The sequence below is a fragment of the Meles meles genome, chromosome 5 (assembly GCF_922984935.1).
Source record: "Meles meles chromosome 5, mMelMel3.1 paternal haplotype, whole genome shotgun sequence".
In the NCBI taxonomy this organism is placed as follows: Eukaryota; Metazoa; Chordata; class Mammalia; order Carnivora; family Mustelidae; genus Meles; species Meles meles.
In genome coordinates this window covers 146484346-146499357 of record NC_060070.1, presented here as the reverse complement: position 1 = coordinate 146499357, position 15012 = coordinate 146484346, and the positions used below count along the sequence as shown (strand labels likewise).

The 15012-nt window shown below is 40.6% G+C and overlaps 1 protein-coding gene across 2 annotated transcripts in view; it reads right to left on the bottom strand.

Moving 5' to 3' along the window:
- The window catches only part of CDKAL1 (CDK5 regulatory subunit associated protein 1 like 1), a 628557-nt gene that overhangs the window by 420392 nt on the left and 193153 nt on the right, over nt 1-15012 (bottom strand). The gene's annotated exons all lie outside the window — the stretch shown is intronic.

Here is a 15012-nt window from a genome sequence, read left to right as displayed (position 1 = left end):
TTCAGGATATCATTACCCATCACAGAAGTACCAGTGAGCGGGTAACTTGGACGGCTGTCGTTTATTCCCCTTCTTTAATTTTCCCTGTTCTTCTAAAGGCTCTTTAAATGCCCAGACTTTGTTTCAATACTTCATTCAACCCACCAATTTTCAAAGGCCATTGTTTCCTTAACATGTGGCCACCCACCTTCCACCAGCACCAGAGAGGTCTCATGGCAAGTTTTCTCGATATCTTACTAACTGCTCTCACCGCACACAAACTCGGTCCTATCAGCAACGCATTCAATGGACCTGTGTGAACCCCAAGCTCTGGGTCTGGCTACTGGAAAACTTCTTCGTGAAGCAACCCCCAAAAATGCAAGGGGCAAAGGGTAGGAGATTGGCAGAAAAATCAAGCCAAAAGAAAGGATAAATGTACTGCAGATACCCATTCTCACTAAAATAAATGCAATCACATCAATTTGAATATTACTTAAGAATATTAGAAAGGAATGCTCAGGGAGCGCCTGTGTGGCTCAGTCATTAAGCATCTGCTTTCGGCTCAGGTCATGATCCTAGGGTCCTAGGATCCAGCCCCGCGTCAGGCTCCCTGCTCGGCGGGAGGCTTGCTTCTCCCTCTCCCCCTGCTTGTGTTCCCTCTCTCACTGTGTCTCGTCAAATAGATAAATAAATATTTTTTTTTAAAAAAAGGAAAGGAATGTTCTATTTATTTTTTTGGATTTATTCACAGGAGAGAAAGAGAGAGAGAGCATGAGCAAGGAGAGAGGGAGAGGGCGAAAGAGAAGCAGACGCCATGCTGAGCAGGGAGCCGGATGTGGGACTCGATCCCAGCACCTGAGCTGAGGGCAGACACTTAACTGACTGAGCCACCCAGGTGCCCCAGGAATGCTCTCATCTGTTCCTCTGCAAAATGTTTGGAATTATTACATGACATACCCTCCACAGGCACTTTTAACTGCTTAATTAAAGAAGACAAACAAAAATGTGGCCAGAAATGTGTCTCTGCTCAATCTGCTGACATTCCTCAGAGGCAGGCACCTCTCAAGCAAGCAAGAATTCTCGGACAGTCATACTCGAGTGTGACCTTCCCTGGTAATAACTGCATTTTAAAAGGAGAAAGCGAAGTAAAACTTGGATTTAGTGGGAGTAACTTGCCACAAGGTGAAGCTGGAACACCTTACAGGAAGGGCCAGAATGGACTCAAACACACAAAATCCTTCTAATTCTAGCCCCAATTTCAGCTTTTAAGATTTCAAACAGGTATGAAGACTTTACATGTGAACCAGAACAAGGACACCTAGGAAAAGATAAGAGAAGGAAAGAACAGTCAGACTCAGCTGCCCAAAGAGACGGAATTAGAAGCGTGAACCGAGTGTAAGCGGAGAAAGGCGGACTACGGTGCTGTTACGGACGTGCATCTCCAGGGGTGAACCAAGCGTCAGGGAAGTGGACACCTTACCCGACGGGCAGCTGGGTCGGAGGAGAAGCTAAAATGAGGTCATAAGACAAAGTTTAAATCCCTGCCAGTTTGAGGATCATTTAATGTCAATACTCTTGCTGCGCACAAAGGGTACCTACACTATAATTAGAAGGATGTGAAATTTATGTATGATCCAAAACTATGGAAGATTTTAAGACAAGATTTTCTTTGCCTTGCAGAGCATTGTTGGCACAACTGATAATGACAATGAGTTTAAGGTCACCACATGAAACGAAAGACACACATCACAAATAATCCACATAAACAAAATGTCTTCTTACCCTAAAGGAGACACCTTCTGGGGGCAAGTTACCATAAGCACTCAATGTTGTGTTTTGATGACATCTTTTACAAGCGGTTGTATCTTTTATGACAGTGGGAGATTTGTGTGGTACCAATTTATTTTTCCAAATGTAAATTAAGAGTACATCAAAACACGCAAGGGTTAATGGCAGTCTCACATCAGTAACTCTGCGTTAGCAGGACCCGTAAAAGAACTCCTCAGTTCACTGGCTGGCTGGCTATAATCGGCTCTTCTGAACTATAAATTTGCGAAACAGCTCCGAGGCTTTAGTGTTTACAGCAGTAACGCGATGTCTGCTTCAGTCTGGTATGCAGAGCAATCCACATCACGACACATAACTTAATGATCGCCCGTGCTCAAACCTACGTTCTGAAAATACTGCACCAGGTGACAAAAGCAGAAATAACAGACCATACGCTACAGGCCGCCAGGACACAAGAACAGTGAAATACAGACACACGGAACCTGTAAGGTACAAGCTCCTCATGAACTTTGACAAACTGAACTTTTAAAAACTGAAGTTCAAATTCCCACTTTCAATCACGAATGAAAATTTCAAGTTTCCTCCTGTTGTCATTCAACTCAAGCCCGTGTGAAGTGTGACAGAAGAGAGACAGGAAAGGAAGGAAGTTGAGAGGTGTCCCGACTACGGACCTTGAAACAGACCTTGTCTGCGCTCCACTTCCTCTCCCACCATGAGCTGAACACACTTCTACTGTGGCTGTCTCCCGGCAATCGATACGGGAGGAGGTACGAAATGGGGCACCTGGAGTGTCCTTGCTGGCTTTAAATTCACACTCTTAGTCATCAACCCCTTGGGAGAGGTGTTCTCACGGCCTTTCTATAAAATGACGACAATGGGCTAAGCACAGAAACGTAAGGAAAACAAAGATGCGCATTTTATAGCATGGCATAATACAGTAATGCACATGCATAACAGAAACAAAAGCTCCGCGTATTACAGACAAGCTTTAAAAATGATGTATGCGGGACACCTGGGTGGCTCAGTGGGTTAAAGCCTCTGCCTTCAGCTCAGGTCATGGTCTCAGGGTCCTGGGATCGAGCCCCGCATCGGGCTCTCTGCTCAGCAGGGAGCCTGCTTCCTCCTCTCTCTCTGCCTGCCTCTCTGCCTGCTTGTGATTTCTCTCTGTCAAATAAATGAATAAAATCTTTTAAAAAATTATGTATGAAATATTATTTTGTCAGTATTGAAACATAACATAAAGACTTCCAAAATATACCTTCCCCACAAGCAAAAAAAAAAACCAACCCTATACTGTCCTTAGTCACCGCCACCATTGACTTCTGTCCGAAAGTCATGCAAGGTCTCAAGGAAATCAGATTTGCAAAAACAACTAGAATGAAGAGACAGAGATGGGCTGACAAGTGTTTCTAGGAACAGCAGGGCACCATGAGAGTGGGGTCAAGTCTCCCAGGAAAGATCAGGGGAGGCTTCACAGAGAGCTGACCTTGATGGGCAAGCAGGATACAATTTAAATATATGATTATACATATTCCACAGTAACTCTGGACACAAACTACTAACACAGCAAGCAGAATTCGTTGCTGGAATTCCTGCTTGTTGCTCATTTTCCACTTTTTAAAACCAATCTAGTTAAGAGCCTATCGCAAAAAACAGATTGCACTGCAAAGATTTATTAAGACTTGGCATGAAAGAATCCCACTGTGAAAACCACACCTTCAAAGATGACAGTATTTCTAAATATGGTTTATGAAGGAGAAATTATGTGAGCTTGAGATGCATTCTTAAATCTAATCCAAAGAGTGATCAAACATTATTTTTTAAACTTAATTTTGAGAAATTACAATTAATGTTCACGACGAGATGCTAAAGACCAAAAGTTCAAAATCCTTCTCCTTACAAGCTTCATTATTTATCTAGCCTGAATACAAAGCTGAGATAGAAAACACAGTCCATAACCTTAAAAAATATGGATTATCCTGACCTACCCATTTAAGAGTAAAAATCTATAAAGTGTACTTCAAATAAAAACCTTCAAAAAGCATCCCTAATACACACACCCAAGAGAATTGTCTCTGTAAAACCTTTCATTAGCTTTTTATTGGTTAAATTGTTTTTGTATTGGTTGCTTACAGTTAAGGTTACTTTCATTCTCTCATTTCCTAAATTAAGCACCTTTACAGTGAAGTAAGACTCAAATATTCTAGTTACAATTTTTTTTTTTTTAAATGAAACAAATCTTGGGGACACCTGGGTGGCTCAGTGGGTTAAGCCTCTGCCTTTGGTTCAGGTCATGATCTCAGGATCCTGGGATCGAGCCCCGCATCAGGCCCTCTGCTCAGTGGGGAGCCTGCTTCCCCTTCTCTCTCTTTGCCTGCTGCTCTGCCTACTTGTGATCTCTTTCTCTCTCTGTGTCAAATAAATAAAAAGATTAAAAACAAATAAATGAAACAAATCCTTACTGACTCCTTACAAAAAAATTACTTTGGCACAAAAATGGGGATGGCTAGTAAAACTAAGGGAGCAGTGGGGGGAGAAACAGATCACAGAGGAAAACAAGAAATGGGAAGGAAGGAAATGTGAAGCCGGGATATGAAAGGGAACAAGAAATGGGGAAGCAGTGGCATTCAACAACAGGCTTGAGGAAAGGAAACGATGAACAGGCCTCACTTTCTCACTCCCCTCCAGTCAAGGTAAGCAGCTTAACAGAAAGTAAAGAACATGAGATTAGAGAGCTAGGTTTCAAATTATAACACACCGCTGCCTCGCTGTGTAATCAGTAATACGAGGGTTCCTGTGGAGTACAAATGAATTAATGTATACGGAAAGGGTGAGCTACAGAGAGCTAGACAGAAGTTAATTACAGTTGCTACTATAATTAATGCAATTGTAATCCTATCAAGATCTACAGCGCTAATGACGTTTTTCAAAAGCAAGGAGGAAAAGAGATTTTCGAAACTTATAAACACTAGAAGTTAAAGTCAGAGCCCATTTATTTTTCAAGCTCTGGAGGGCTAAGAAGTAGGTCACAAATAATTGCACTGATGATGATAATCAAATTTGCGAATGATATTTTTAAATATATAAATTAAAGAAGATTCAAGGTCATTCCTATTAAATCACTCATTTGCATCCTGATACAGTTTCTTGAAAACTGAGGGACGAGGAAGAAAGCATAAACAGTTGCCAGAACCGCACAGGACCCGGGGTAAGTCGAAGCATCTACGCCTACAGACCAGTGGCTGTTGCCCCAACACCTGAGTGACAGGATCCTCATCAGGCTGCAACAGTGGCCCCCACAGCAATGAATCTAGGTGAAAGGCCACACGGCAGACCCTCTAAGCCTCGGTTTCCCCAAGTTCTGATAACCCACTCTGCCAACTCCCTTTCTGGCTAGGAGCCCCTCTCAGCCTCCATTCTTCTCTCCGCAAACACACTCGACAGGCCCTGCTCCGGGTGATGGTCTCACCTTCCACTAAATCCCCTCGAGTTGCTTTTTTCCTCCAGCAATCCTAGTCACCAAGATGAAAATGGTCTATCTCAAAGTGCCCAAAATAAACACGCCCCAGGGCAGAAGTGAAAGCTGGTTCAAAGAAGCCGACAACTCTGAAGCAACACGGGGAAGCCCACTGCCCATCAGCGCCCAGGACGGCATTACAGCAGAACGAAGTAAAGGCAGACGAGTCCCAGAACTGCCACTGTATGACTTCAGGACCCTCTTCGCTGGAGAATACAGAAATAGACAAAAGAAAAAGGCACGGTATGTCCTTTACAAACATTTTCAACTTCATTTTTTTAAGGAGGAAGGCATAGGGGGAAAAAAGTAAAATCTGGCAGACAGAGATTAGGATGTGAGAAAAAGTGTCTCCCATGCTAGTAACTTTGGCTAGAGATCACTGTCCAAAATGTCAACATTTCATTCTCATGACAGGCTCTGAAAGTCAGTGGTACATTGCAGACTCAGACATTACTGGAATTTCAGAGCCGAAGGAACCATCCATGTCACACCAGTCACAACTCCAGAAACGGAACTGATGAGGTTGTGTAGGTTGCTGAACACGACATTGTTAAAAGAAGAACCAGATATTTCCACACTCTTCATACTCTGAATCCAGGATTCTTACCCCTCATGGCAGCAGACTTAGCATAGTTTAAAGAAATGGTACATCTGAGTATTGGGAGTTACGATAAAGATTTCATGTGTCAGAAACTACCTTAGAAAGACATTTCAATTACTACATCTTCACTATTCTATAAAATGTACGTTTTGTTGTGAAACAGTAGTTCTGATAAACCTCTACTTAAAACCCACCCATAGTTGGTAGTCTAACTGGAGATTTTGCAAATGAGTTCCCTGACCTCGAAATAATAATTACAGGAAATTGGTAATTTATTCTCTTTTATTCTCGAAGTCTCAGTAGTAATTGCTACATATAGGCTACATGCTTTGTAGAGTGTTACAGAATGAATTTTTTAAAAGAAAAAAAAAAAAATGACGGGCGCCTGGGTGGCTCAGTGGGTTAAAGCCTCTGCCTTCGACGCAGGTCATGATCTCAGGGTCCTGGGATCGGGCCCCGCATCGGGCTCTCTGCTTGGCGGGGAGCCTGCTTCCTCCTCTCTCTCTGCCTGCCTCTCTGCCTACTTGTGATCTCTGTCTGTCAAATAAATAAATAAAATCTTAAAAAAAAAATACTCGTTTTAATAGATTTCTCAAGGATGATCATGATTTTTATGCATATTTTCCTTAGACACTGAAGTTCTAATACACATTTAACATGACCTGGCTTTCACTTTCTATTTCTACTGGTTTCCACTTTCTCTGTCTTTATGGAAGCCAGCTATAACGTACTAATGGAGAATTACCAGTACAATTTACAATTGTGTTAGGAAAACAGAAGAACAGCACAATTAACCTACAACTTCACCCTCTATTTGAAAAGTGTAGCGCAGCTGCTGGTATTACTTAAGTTGATAGTCTCAACAATTCCTGCTACATTTTGCCAAACAAAAACTGCATTCTTTAAATGAAGATTAAAACTTTTCCTGATGAATACAAAGCATGTATACGAGATGTGTGCTGAGTACGAAAGCAGTGTGCCACGTGCTGATTCTCTTCAAAGGTAGCCATAGTGAAGGAAGAACACTGTATGCAGAAAATTTTTTTACACATATTAAAGTGTTTTAAAATCATATTCGTTTTCATGCTTCTATGAGAGCTTCAAAAAAAGACTAACTCATCCACTTGGCATATTTTGCTAAATAATCCTATCATGGTAAATAGAAATTAGAACCTTTGTACTTAGAAACTGCTATACCTCAGAATACCAAATAGTTGAAATGAAAATGATATTCAAACGTAAAAATCAGGATGTTCAAACTTAGAAACTGTTTTCCATTAACGGTTTCACAAAATCTAGACAACACTAGTATATACACCTTCAGAGAACTCGACAATACCTGTAGTCTCCTCTTCACGCAGTCTGCTAAGACGCGCTCAAGATCTCCGAGAGGGCAAGCCGGATGTCACCAAGATGGCGACAGGTCGGGCCTGACTTCACTTCCTTCCCAAGAACAAGCACTGTTCAAGAACAAGAAATCATGGAAGGAATCCGAGAACGTGGGGTGAGGCGGAAGCACCCCACTGCGCTTCAGAGACCAAGACAGACTGCAGATAAGAGAAGTAGCTGCACATGGATGGCACCGCCCCTCCCCCAGTCAGCGCAGCACCAAGAGGAGAGGTTTCCCAGGCCACTGGTCTCTCCAGGAGGAAAAGAAAATGCCAGAGGGGTCAATCCATCTCCCCCTATCGTGGGTCATTGGTGGGAGCCCCTACTCTGATCTCACAGCACAGGGGTTGCCGAACGATCTGTGGGGCCCAGTCACTGGGAATCTTGACTATGACAGAGAAGGGGGAGGAAGGGCTTGCAAGAGCCAGCACACACAGTGCCCACGTAGCGACTCCAAAAAGCAGCCACGCTCAGCTGCAGAACAAACTGGCTGCACATGACGCAAGGGAACTAGGTTGGGTATAGCCCCGCCTGATTCCCATCCTCAAATAAGGAATTCTGCTGGCCCTAGAGCCGGGCTGGCCCATGCCCAGGCAAGGTCCTGACTCAAAGCCCCACGCAGTAGGAAGTGCCTTCCAGTCCCATCAGAACAGAAGGGCTGGTGACAAGACCTGGAAGCCACGAGGCCAGGGAAGAATTGCGGGCGGACCGCCCTGCTCAGTCAGGGAACGTACACCTCAGCTTGAATGAAGACAACAATCAAAGAGCTTTACTGGTTTTAGAGCTGTTTCTCCTGCTGTGCCTGGGCAGGAATCTAAGTCAGAGCCCTGCTCAGGGCTGAATACAGCTTCAGCCTGTCTAACCAGACACCACCTGGGCCACCCAGGAAGCTGGGGGCCCATTCAACAGTCCTACAGCAGGTGACACTCACACGCACACGCCTTTCCCCACCTGCCGAGCAACCCTGGTGGGCTTACCTGACCAGCAGATTCAGTGCACACTCAGGCCTGATCCAGGCCCCCAAACAATGAGCTATAGAGCTCCTAGGCCCTTCTTTGCTCTCTGCCAGAGCAGACAAGCTAATTCCTAGCCACACCTATTACCGAATGCAGTTCCAAGTCCAGACCATGGAGGAGGCCTTACCAGAGACTTGAGGCATCAACAGAGCCCATCCTACAGATGCCTCAGGTGGGGAGGTAACCAAGTCCTATCTAATTGTTCTCAGCAGGGGCACATGCCCCTATCCTCAGCCTCAGAGTCGCCTCGACCACAAAAGATCATATTAGCAGGCCCCACAACTGCCAAAGACATTATCACCAAACACACCCAGAAACCCAAACGGAGCTGACTGGTAAAGAACTATCTCTATCAAAGGAAACCTATAAGTACGGATGATAAGTCGCCATTAGTCAAGATGAAGTGTTAAAAGTTTAAAATATTTTATATAAGCTTCACAGTAACCAAAAGGAAAAACTGAATTACACACCAAAAAAACATGATATACAAGCCAAAGCATACTAATACCAAAAGATATCAAAACGCACAAAAAAGAGCAGAATAAGAAACAAAAAAAGGTCTACAAAGCAACCAGAAAACAATGAACAGAACGGCAGGCAACAGTACATACTTACCTACCAACAAGATGACAAGATGGCGTTGGAGGACCTGAAGCTCACCTCAGCCCTCCCACACACCTGGGTAACAGCCACATCAATGTGAATGACTCAGGAAAGGACCCAAAGATGGCAGAACAAACTCCATAACTAAAGGCCGAGAAGTGACCACATCAAAGAGGGTAAGAAGGGCAAAGACTGTGGTCTGGGAGCAAAAGGGAATGTGGCCATCCATGGCGGGGAGGGAACTGGTGGGGCTTGAAGAAGGGCAGAAAACAGACTCTTGTAAGAAGGACACTACATAATCATAAAGGGACCATCCAACAAGAGGATATAACAATTGTAAATATTTATGCACCCAACACGGGAGCACCAAATATATAAAACAGTTAGTAACAAACATAAAGGAACTGATCAATAATAATATAATAATAGTAGAAGATTTTTAATACTTACCTCGATAGACAGATCATCCAAACAAAAAAATCAACAAGGACAGTGGCTTTGAAAGACACAGACCAAATGGATATAACAGATATATTCAGAAAACTCCCTCATAAAATGGCAGACTATATGTTCTTTACAAGTGCACTTGGAAAAGTTTCCAGAATAGGTCACACAGCAGGCCAAAAACCAAGTCTCAACAAATTCAAAAAGATGGAATTCATACCATGCATCTTTTTTGACCATAACACTATGACACTAGAAATCAACTCTAAGAAAAAATCTGGAAGAACACAATACATGGAGGTTAAAAAACATGTTATTAAACAATGAAAAGGTTAAATCAAGAAATCAAAAATTAAATGAAAACAAAATGGTCCAAAATCTTTGGGATGCAACAAAAGTCATTCTAAGAGTTTATAGCAACACAGACCTACTTAAAGAAGTAAGAAAAATCTCAAACGACCTAACCTTATAACTCAAGGAGCTAGAAAAAGAACAAACAAAATTCAAACCCATCAAAAGGAAGGAAACAATAAAGATTAGAGCCGAAATAAATAATATAGAAACAAAAAGAAATAGAACCTATCAATGAAACAGGAAGCTATTTCTTTGAAAAGATCAACAAAATTGATAAACCTCTAGAAAGACTCATTAAAAAAAAAAAAAAGAAGGACCCAAATAAACAAAATTACTACAGAGAAGAAATACAAACAACTGTAATAGAATTATTATGAAAACCTATATGCCAACAAATTGGACAACCTAGAATAAATAGCTAAATTCCTAGAAACATACAACCTACCTAAAATGAAGCAGGAAAAAATAGAAAACTTGAACAGACCAATCAATCACCAGCAATGAAACTGAACCAGTCATCAAAAAACTCCCAAAAAGCAGAAGTTCAGGACCAGACAGTTTCACAGGAAAATTCTAGCAAATATTTCAAGAAGAAATAGCTATTTTAATTCTCCTCAAACTGTTCCAAAACAAACAGAAGAGAAAGGAAAGCTTCTAAATTTATTCCGAGGCCAGTTTCACCCTAATACCAAAATCAGATATAGACACCATAAAAAAAGAGAACTACAGGCCAATACCTCTCCTGGATATGGATGCAAAAATCATCAGCAAAATATTAGCAAGCCAAAACCAACAATATAGTGAATAATCATATACCATGATTTATTTAGTGATATTTATTCCCAGATGCAAGAGTGGTTTAATATTTGCAAAACAATCAACATGATACATCACATCAATAAGAGAAAGGATAAAAACCATATGATCATTGCAAAAGATGCAGAAAAAGCATTCAACAAAGGACAGCATCCATTCATGACAGAAACCCTCTGAAAAGCAGGTCTACAGGGAACACATCTCAACCTAATAAAGCCACATATAACAAACCAACAGCCAACATCACACACAATGGTGAGAAACTGACAGCTTCACCCTTAAAGTCAGGAACAAGACAAAAATGGCCAGTCTTACTACCTTCATTCAACATAGAACTAGAAGTCCTAGCCACAACAATCAGACAGCATAAAGAAATAAAAGGCATCCAAAAACTGATTAAGGAAGAAGTAAAACTCTCACTATTCGCAGATAACATGATACTAGACATAGAAAACCATAAAACCTCCACCAAAAAACTACTAGAACTGATAAATGAATTCAGTAAAGTCGCAGGATACAAAATCAATGTACAGAAATTTGCTGCATTCCTATACACTAATAATGAGGCACCAGAAAGTGAAATTAAGAAAACAATCCTACTCTTCTCTTTGCTTCCTACTCTGGAAGCAGTGGTATTGAAGATGGCTGGTTGGTGTTGTGATGGGTTTGAGTTGCATTTGACCATAAAACAATCTTGTTAGAAAAAGTGGGGAGGAAGGGAATAGGAGGAGAGAGGAAGACCTCTTCTCCCTCTCACCACACACTGAGATAAATCTCAATGGTCTCTAACCTTGTTTGTAGGGATTCTGTTCGTGAACACCTGGAAAGGCAAGTGGCCTTCAGATTACACCGGGTGAGCTAGCATTGCTGACCAACTGTTGCAGGTTCTAGAACTAAAAACAACCCTGAAACCATTTAAAAAAAAAAAAAAAAAGGAAAGAAAAAAAGAAAACAATCCCATTTATAATCACATCAAAAACAATAAAATATCTAGAAATAAACTTAGTCAAAGAGGTGAAAGGTCTGTACTCTAAAAACTATAAAACACTGATGAAAGAAATTCAAGATGACACTAAGAAATGGAAAGACATTCCATGCTCGTGGTTTGGAAGAACAAATATTATTAAAATGTCCATACTACCTTTCATCACTGGTCATCAGGGAAATCCAAGTTAAAGCCACAATGAGACACCACCTTTTGCCTATTAAAAAATGACCATCAAAATATACAAGAGATAAATGATGGTAGGCATGTGGAGAAAAGGGAACCCTTGTGCATTGCTGGTAGGACTGTAAACTGATACAGCCACTATGGAAAACAATATGGAGGATCCTCAAAAAATTAAAACTAGAACTACCATATGATCTAGCGATTCCACTTCTAAAAATATACCCAAAGGTGATTAAAAACACATTCTCAAAGAGATATTGGCACTGCCACATTTAAATCAGTATTATTTACAAGAGTTAAGATACAGAAACTCCCTAAGTGTCCATCAATGGATGAATGGATAAAAATGTGATATAGATTCGCAATGGAATACTATTCAGTCACAAAAAATAAAGAAATCCTACCATTTGCAATAACATGGGGGGACCCTGAAGGTATTCTGCTAAGTGAACTAAGAAAGACAAATACTGTATGATCTCCCTTATATGAGGAGACAGAGAAGAGGAATATTAAGAAAGAAAAAGAAAACTCCTAGTAAAAGAGATCAGACTTGCAGTTATCATAGGCAGGGGGTCAGTGTAGGAGAAAAGAGGGAACTGGAGAAAGGAACAAAAGGTACAAACTTCCAGTGAGAAGATAAACAGGTACTAGGGATGTAATGTACTACCTGATGACGACAGCTAACAGTGCTGTACGGCAGAAGGAAAGCTGTTAGGAGAGTTAATCCTAAGAATTCCCACCACAAAGAGAAAATTTTTCTTCCTTCCTTCCTTTATGATTGTTTCTATATGAGAAGGTGCAGGTTAGATGAACCTACTTCAGTAATCATTTCACAATATACAGAAATCTAACCATCGTGCTGCTGTGTCTTCAACTTACGCAGTGATGTACGTCAATTATTTCTCCATAAAACTAGAGGGGAGAGAAACATCACAGAGATCAATGCATCCAAAAGAGAACGAAAAGGGGACAGAGTTAGAGGGGAGAGGAGGGAAACTTCAGGGGAAGCAACTCATACTGACCCCTAGAGGCCACGTAGAAGTTTACCTTTTACTCTGAGTTGGGGTGGTTGGAGGGGGAGTACCACAGAAGTCAGAATAAAGGAGGGACACTGGGCCCATCTGTGTTTAAAAAAAAAAAAATTGTAAGAGTTTACATGAATATCTAATTCTCAGTAGGCAATTCCTTGTTAATATTTAAACAAGGAAGATGAGGCCACATTTCCAGACAGATCAGTGGGACCACTAATAGAAGGGTTGGGTCATGGGAAGCCAGAGGGGTTCAAGCTGAAAGTAATTTCCTTTCCTTGTTTTGAACAATTAAATCCAGTGAACCATTGTAACAGCGTGTTATGTGAAAACTCTAGTAAGACCGTCAAACTAACAAACTATTCAACACCATGTACCCTCCCTTGTAGCCCCACCCAGAATGAAGAAGCACAGGTTAATGAAAGACCAAGACTTCATAAAAATTAATTCCATTAATAATAAAAGGTGGCTTCAAACCCGTACGAAAATGCATCTCTGAACAGAAAAGGAAGTGTTAAGTGATAGGCACACTAAAGCAGTGTAATTAGAGACAAACCAAAAACATATAAAACAATTCTGAATCGTAAAGCATAAGCCCACCTGGGGGGGGGCACACTTAGGTGTTTATTTTAGCTTTAGAAGCTTTCAGGGAAGAAAAATATTAGACAAAATGAAAGATTAAAGAAATTCATTCTAGAAATACTGTATATGAAGTATAAAGGACAAGTAAGTAAAGTTAGAATCCTACTGCTAATCTGGGGGAACCATGAGAGGGGACAGTGAGGTAAAGGAAGAGGAAAAGACAAACTGACACATTTAAGAAGGTGGCAAAATGCAATGTTTGCGAAACTATAATCATGTATTAACATGGCACTTAAAATGGGCTCATTGGAAAAAAAACTAAATAAACCACGGCCATAAATTCCTGGCTTCTTTAGTTATTACAAGAGAGAAGTTATCACTTATTTACTTACACCAGTGAGACTGGGAAGTATTCCCAATATGTGAAAGCAATGTGCAACACCTTCCAGCACATTCTGCCTACATAATAACTGTATCAGCAATTACACATATTGAGAGGATGCAGAGAAGACTCCCTTCAAAGCATACTTTGAAAATCATTTTACTGAATTACTTTATTCAAAGTAAATTTATTTTTTTGAAAATAAATTATTTTATTGAAAAACAAACCCTAAAAAAGTAGACGTGCTTTTGCGATCTAATACCATCCCAGATGGACCATGTTGCATACCCACGCTCCATTCACTGACTCATTAAGTTTGGAAAGCATCCTCACGTACATCTCCACGGGATGTTTGGGAGGCTGCTCAGTTATTAACACTTAGGAAAACCACGCTTGATGGAGTTCTGCCTTCCAGTCTTAATTCACAAAAAGTTCACACTCTGAATTCGTACCAAACGCAAAATACAAAATCTGACAGAGTGAAGATGAACAGCAATGTGTTAAATAAGAAGGAGCTATTTGGTGAAGTACCCTGGGAATTTAGGTCAGTCTAATCCAAGATTGCATCAATTACTGAGAAGTTAAGGGAATCGGAAAATCAATTAAACTTGCAGATTGTGCCATATTGGGAAAGTCTTGAATTACCGACACTGAGGCATTTGGAATTAGACTGAATGAAATACCAGCAAACATATTAATAACAATGGAGACCTCTTTTACTAGAAGTTGACTGGGGAAGAAATATGACTTAATAATAAAAACATGTCTAATATCAACAGGCAATACTTACTTGCAATCATTTAAGTTATCCTGTAGACTATTTTTACAAAAACAATTTTTTAAAGGATTGTGTTTGTTTGTTTGGAGGCCATAATGTACACATATCAGAAGAAATACAAACTTACACTCCCTTCAGAGCTTTCATACAAAAAAAAAGTTTCAGTGATCCTGTAAACCCAGACAAAGACACATGAACATAAAAGAAAGAAATACGTGTAAATCCTTTTAAACTATACTTCTTCCCTCCGAATCGGTTCATATGCCTGGTTGGATTATCAAGATGATAGAGAGGAAAATCCTAAATTCACTATAATCTGTTCTCTCCTAAAGCAAATGCTATAAATGGATGGAATTTTCAGGCCACTATTAAAATAGGGAGGACTCATTCAGAATAACTTGGAACTTTCCATTTTGTTTCAACTGAGACAGATACAAATGAATATGCTTTTTATATTTTTACGTTAATCACAATAGTTAAATGCTTTGGGCACCAATGTAGCTTATTGATACATCTTTAAAGCATGACTTGGTATAACATAAGCAGCAAGAACAAGGCAAGCAG